We start from the raw sequence: 6,646 nt of genomic DNA, 5'->3' as shown, positions 1-6,646 counted from the left end.
GGCCATCAGGTTACTTCCCTTCCTCTGCCCTCACACGGGAAATACGGCAGGTGACATCCTTCACCCTCCAGCTTGCTGTCAGCCCCCAGCAGCAGCCTTACCCCTGGCTGACAGCCTTGGTACTCAGATTTTTTTACCAGTGCCTTCTGGGGGCGGGGGCAGTGGGGCTGACCTGGAGCCCCAGTCTGGGAAGGACAAAAGATGTCTGATCTGTTCTTACTTGTCCTGGTGTCCTGGCTGTGTGGCAAGGCCAGGTTTCTTGGGTCCGGGCCAGCCGCATGTGTTAAGAGGTGAAGTCATAGAGAAGAGCCAGGGATGTAGGTCCAAATTCTCTCCTGAGGCTGGGGACTACAGTCAAGGCAGGGCCTTGCCATCCCTGGCCTAGGGTGACACAGCTTGTTACCAGGTTGGGCTCAGTCACCTTCCCTGAGGAGGTCAAACAGAAAGGGGAGATTTATTCAGTGTGACCCCATGGGGAAGAGAACAGAGAGGTCTAGTTATACCCTCCACTGAGGCTAAGTCCATCTTCGGAGTTCTAACATGAGGTTTAGGTTTATATAAAAGGTAAGAGGTCTGGTCAGAAGATGGCCCTGGCCATCATGGCCAGTCAGAGCTGGATGGAGACAGGCTGCCCTCTGCCTAGCATGGGAGCCTCAGTCTTTTCCTTCTCCCAGTATGAGATCCCCAGGGAAATTCTAGTTCCTGTAGGTACATTAGCTCGACAGTCTGATAGCCAAAGGGAAGGCCCAAGCGTCTCTCGACTATCTCATTCTTGTGGGGATGGTCCTACCACTTGGCTCCTCCTCGGCCCTCTCCCGTTCTCTGAGATGCTGACGCTATTTCAAAGGGCTCCTCAAGGAAGCTGCCTTCTCTTGTGTCCAGTGTCACCACGTATTCATGGGACACAGGATCCGATGGCATGAGGTGGTTAGGCCTTCATGGCGTCATCAGCTGCTGTTACCTACCATTTCTACTGACCCTCTGGCTCTCCCTTGTCCTGTCCTGCACCTACCACCTGAAAAGGTGTTTTCCAGCTGAGACCCCATCCAGGCCAAGGAACTGAGTCCTGAGCAAGGCTTGGCTGACCGAGTCTCTGTTCCGTGGGGACCTCAGCCCCAGCAGAGAAGAGGGCATGGTCTGCCAGACCAAGTCATCAGAAGTTAATCCTTCTGATCATCTTTCCTTGAAACATGGAGAAGAGCAGGGCCCCTCAGATGGCTTCTGTCCAGCTGGGGCTCTGGAGGGAACTGCTAATCCAAATGAGGCAAACCCATTATTATTTTAAGCTGCCAGGTCTCCATGGTCCCCGGGTCCAGTCTTATTTCCACCCTTCTACTTGGAATATGTCATCAACACCTAATCCACCTGGGTTGTTTCCTTTTGTTGTTGTTGGTGGTATTTGTTTTTCGAGACAGGGTTTCTCTGTGTAGCCTTGGCTGGCCTAGACTCACTCACTCTGTAGACCAGGCTAACCTTGAACTCACAGCAATCTGCTTGCTTCTGCCTCCCAAGTGCTGGGATTATAGTATGTGCCACCATTGCCTGGCTGCAAATATTGTTAAGATTAACAGAATGCCAGTAAATCTACAACATTACATGGGGCTTTCAGCCACCCTACATGGTCCTCACCTGCAGGTACCCCTGAGCCACTTTGTCATGGGACTCACCAAAGCCACTAGAGCTCCACACCCCAGTCCTGAGGTCACTGATAAACCCACCTCTTTGTCAACTCTTGGATGAACAAAGCCTCATCTGACCTGGTGAACAAACATCACACATCACTTTTCCTCTTTAGTTCTTTTGTTATCATTTTAATCTATTTTTTTTTTCTTTACTGTCTGACTTGTTCCATGGGTTCCAAGTCCTTGTGTTGGGTTCAGGATGGAAGTTGAGAAAGCTCACTTCAGCTTAAAGGGAAAGCTTTATTTTCTGAGCTCAGGGAGGTGACCAGTTCAGGATCTGAACTGCTTCTCCAAGGGGAAAGCCGAATTGCTTATTTAAAGGGTGAAAACAATACAGCAAGGGGGAGCAGGGTGGGCTGTAGAATTGCTCAGTCATTTTGACATGAGGGGCTGGGCAAGGGAGTTTCCATCAATCAGGATAAGAGTAGGTCCCTGGGCCTGGGAACATGAAGTTGTTTGACCCTGCCAGCAAGATAGAGTGGTTGTCCTTGAGATGTGTGGACTCAGACAACTGTCTCCTTATAAGTTGTCCCTTAGAAGTCTGGACACAGACAACTGACTTCTTACAGCAGAAGCTGTTCAGCTATTGGGAGGTCCCCAGCTTCTCTAGGGCCTCGGACCTTGAACTTAGTTTCTCCCTATGATTACATGGAGTCTGAAAACGAAACGGTAATGCTTAGAATAAGTTTCTTTTGCTTGTTCCCAACATTCGTATCTGGGAAGGGCTCTTCAGCACAGCTCTGACTAGTACTTTCCTTGTATCCTGCTCATCTTAAGAAACGGCATAACAGCATCTCTGCCTCATCTTTTCTTGCACGAGCAAATTCCCACCGAGTAGCCATCTCAGCCTCAAACATCTTTATGCTACACAAAGCAGTGGTCACACAACTTCTGCTGAGCCTCCTGACCCTCGCTCCTTACTTGTTACTCTCAGAGACCACAGCATCTACCTTAAACCTTTAACCTTTTTAAGAGCATCTCTGTGTACACTCACTGGACCTCACTCGTTAGGCAGGCAGACCATCCTATGCTGCGAGGAGGAAAGTTTTCTGCTTACACTCTTCTTGTGGGTAGAGGATTCAGCCATGGTTGCGTGTCTCAGTATCCACCTTAGGGGATTTGCAGCCGCTGACATACCAAAGACACTACCCCAAACAGTGCGCTGAGCCATATTGGGATTTCTCTGCAGATTCCTTATCCAGACATTTTCTCTGGATAGAGGACTCAACCTTGGTTGCATATCTCAGCATCCATTGTATGCGTCATGCAACCACTGACATAATAAGATGACATATATTATCCCAAGTCACATAGGGAAAAGTAGCCATTTGTCTCTCACCCCATGCTCTACCCTCCCTCAGGCTATACAGCCTCAGTTGCTTATCTTGCAACCCATAGCTAGGACCATATAATCACTCCTTTCCCAGGCATCCTTGGTTTTGCCAGTCCCTGCTGAGTGCCAGTTACATTGCGTGATGGTCTTCCTGGGGAGAAATGAACCAGTGTCCGCTCTCCTCAGATAGGGAACTGATGACAGACCGAAGCAGGTATAGCACAAAAGTCCAGCTTGGTGAACCAGTGAGTTCTATCGGGGGTACTTACCGGAGCGGGTACTTACCGGAGCGGAACCGACTCAAAGGCAGCTGCTCTCCCCAAAGCCCATCCCAGCAGGGGAGCAGCTGGAGTGCACTGTGTCACCAGTGGCGTGCAGCTCCACAGGCCAGAGAGTCCTTTTTAAGTAGCTTGGTTGGTCTGAGCCTTTTCCAGGAAGTTCAGCTTACCTGAGTCTCTCGGCAGTCCTCACTATTTATATATGCTTGGGTGTGTGAGGAACCAGGTCAATTTCTGGATTTCCTGAAGCTATTTTGAGTTGTTTTCTTCCTGGGCTTAAGGAGCTTTCCCTAAGGAATGGAATGTTTCACTTTCCCCTGGAACATCTTACTGTTTTATCTCCCTGTAAACACTCAGTGTCTTAATGAGCCTCCCTCCAAGATAGAAGGTTTTAATTTGGAGAAAACTGCTACACAGCACACAGCCGTTACTCGCTAACAGTGTCCCACCCTGGGGGCTTAAAACCAGGTGGGCAGAGTCCCATGTATTGACCTTTCAGGGAAGGTGATGAGGCCAAGTGGCCCTTCCACTACAGTGGGAGGACATGTGTAAATGGTGCTCTGGTGACCTCCCGTTTTTATGACACGCATCTCAGTGCTGGCATCGAGACAAGGCAGATTATTGGCATGCCAATGAGTCCTTTCCAAGCCTCGTGGCTCTGGGGTCCACTACAGAAAACAAGCAAAAAGCGGCCACCCTGGCAGACAGGCAGTTCTAGGAGGTTGCCAAGGCCAGAACCTGTGTTAAGGAGCCCAACTAAACCCACACACTCATAGCGTGAGGTCTGGTTATGTTCTCCCAGCACTGCAGAGGACACAAGTGAGCATCGTCGTGAACCAATGGGGCATGAGACCCCTCAGACATGGCACTGCAGAGAGCCCCAGACCTGTATCTTGCCCAGAGCAGGGCCAAACCGAGAGCCACGGAGCATGAGCAGCGTTCTCCTACCCTGTGCCCTGAAGTGGAGTTAGGAGCTCTTCGGGAAGCTTGGGGAGCAGTCTAGGGGTGGGAGTGGTGATGGCATGCCTGCAAAACAGGGTTCCTATGAGATTACGGGGAATTACACTGCAGGGAAAGAAAACATCCCAGCACGGGGGAAAGTGCCGTTCAGAGGGGGCAGCTGCCGAATGGGGACAATTTCAGCAGCAAGAAAAGTGACTATGAACAACTTCAATATACCAAATGAATAAAAACCTACAATTTGATATTCCACCTCCCCAAATTAAACAAACAAACAAACAAGAAAAAAAAACCTCTAAAGCCCTAGGGAGCGTTGGCTGTAGCTCACGGAACACTTGCAGTTCACGTGCCCATGAACGTGCTCTGGGGTCCACTACATTAAACATGAAGAAAGCGACCACCCTAGCAGACAGGTAGTTCTAGCAGGTTGCCAAGGCCAGATCCTGTGTTTAGGAGCCCAACGGTCTAGACCCACACATGTGCTCATAGAGCTCTGGTTGTATCTGTTTCCATTAGCTGCTGCATGAAGCCACTCAGAAGACACTTATGCGAGGCTCCTGTCTGAAAGCAGAGCACAGTATGATTAATAGTGACAGGGTGTTGGCTCTCTCCCATGGGTTGGGTCTCAGGTTGGACCACTCATTGTTTGGGGATTCCCTCAATCTCTGCTCCACCTTTATGCTCACCTTCTTATAGGAAGGACAAATCACTGTGATTATATTATACAAGGCAGGAATCTCAATGTGGTTTAGATTTCCATTTCTGTGGTGGCTAGTCAGCTAAACAACTTCATTATACTTATCCTGTTTGAGAACTGTTGAATTTACTAGGCCATTTCCTGACTGTGTTACTTGATTTCCTGTTTCATTTCTTTGAGTTCTTTGTGAATTCTAGATTTTAGACACAAAATATTGATTTTGATCAGTAGAAAGGGCTTGGAGCCAAATGTACCAGCTTCCTTTGCCAGTCCTTAACTTTTCTGTGAACTCTGGATGTGCTTACAGACATTTATATGCAGAGACCCACAGCCAAACAGTGGGTGGAGCTCAGGGAGTCTTGTGGAAGAGTAGGAAAAAGGATAGAGGGAGCCAGAGGGGTCAAGGACATCACTTGTAGACCTACAGAATCAACTCACCTGGGCCCATGGGGGCTCACAGAGATTGAACCACCAACCAAAGAGCATCCATGGGCTTGGCCTAGACACCCTCCACATATGTAGCAGGTATGCAGCTTGGTCATGAGTTGGGTCCCCAAACATTTGAGCGGGGGCTGTCTCTGACTCCGGTGTCTGTCTTTGGATCCCGTTCCCCTTGCTGGGCTGCCTGGCCTGGTTTCTGTGGAAGAGGATGCCATTAGGCTGATGTGACTTGATGCACCAGGTTGGGGTGGTACCCATAGGGGGCCTCCCCTTCACTGAGGAGAAGGGGAGAGAAATGAGGGGAAGCAGGTATGAGGGTAGGACTGGAAGGGAAGGAGGAAGGGGCTGTGATCAGGCTGTAAAGTGGTTAAAGAAATGAATTAATGAAAAGAAGGAAAACAGGATTACCCGTACCCCTAGAAGCACTGCATGTGTGGCTGCTGTGTCACATGTGTGAAGTAGGTGGCAGAGAGGAAAGAGGCCATGTCTAAGCTCAGTGTTCTAACCTGTGAGCATCTCAATGGCTAGTAGCCTAACTTCCCTGAAAAGAAAAGAAAAAGCAAGACTGATATGACCACCAGACCAGCACCATGGGGCCTGAGCAGGGAGCTAGCCTGAGATGACCGCCATCTTGGCACAGGTCCAGATGGGCTCCCAGGAGAGGAAACAAGCCTAAGACTGGAAGAACCCTACCTTGGACCTCAGGGCTCAGGCAGGAGTGATCCCCAGACGGAGGACCCTTGCATGTGTGCCACTAGGCTGGTCTGGGTAAGGAACGAGCCATGACCAGTGCCATGAAGCCTGGGGTGTGGGGGAGAATATGATGCCCAAGATAACCCCTGCCTGGTGCCATAATGCACTTCTGAGATCACTCCTGAGATGATCCCAGACACTCAGAGACCCTGGGACTCAGAGACCACTAAGAGAAGCAGGTAATTGTTGGAGTATTGTTGGAGAAATGAAAGAGAAGCAGAAGTGTATGGGCACAATGAAAAGGCAGAACTGGAGACTGCAGGGTAGTGAGGATCAGCCTGATGTGGGTAGCCAGTGATGTCACTTGGGACCAGTGATGTCACAGACCCTGTCCTGTGCTGCCACCAAGCTCCACGTCTGTTACCTCCTGAGGCAAGGCCAACGTTCCTGGTCTGGGCTGCTGCTCCAGCACTTGTTGCTGTCTGAGGGCTGTGCAGACGTGGCCTCACCTTCACCTGGGCATCTTGGGAGAGCTGGCCCTGGGGACATGAGAGCAGAGAGC

The 6,646-nt window shown here is 50.1% G+C and overlaps 1 non-coding gene across 1 annotated transcript; it reads left to right on the top strand.

Annotated features, from left to right (window-relative positions):
* The first annotated feature begins 5,800 nt into the window (after positions 1-5,800).
* Positions 5,801-5,931, top strand: LOC132648140 (small nucleolar RNA SNORA17). The gene has a single exon (XR_009586525.1). It is a non-coding gene; the product is annotated as a small nucleolar RNA SNORA17 (small nucleolar RNA).
* Positions 5,932-6,646: the final 715 nt, after the last annotated feature.

This window comes from Meriones unguiculatus, chromosome 15 (genome assembly GCF_030254825.1).
Source record: "Meriones unguiculatus strain TT.TT164.6M chromosome 15, Bangor_MerUng_6.1, whole genome shotgun sequence".
Lineage (NCBI taxonomy): Eukaryota > Metazoa > Chordata > Mammalia > Rodentia > Muridae > Meriones > Meriones unguiculatus.
Note: the sequence above shows the minus strand (reverse complement) of the source record. Positions and strands in the feature narration are given on the sequence as shown.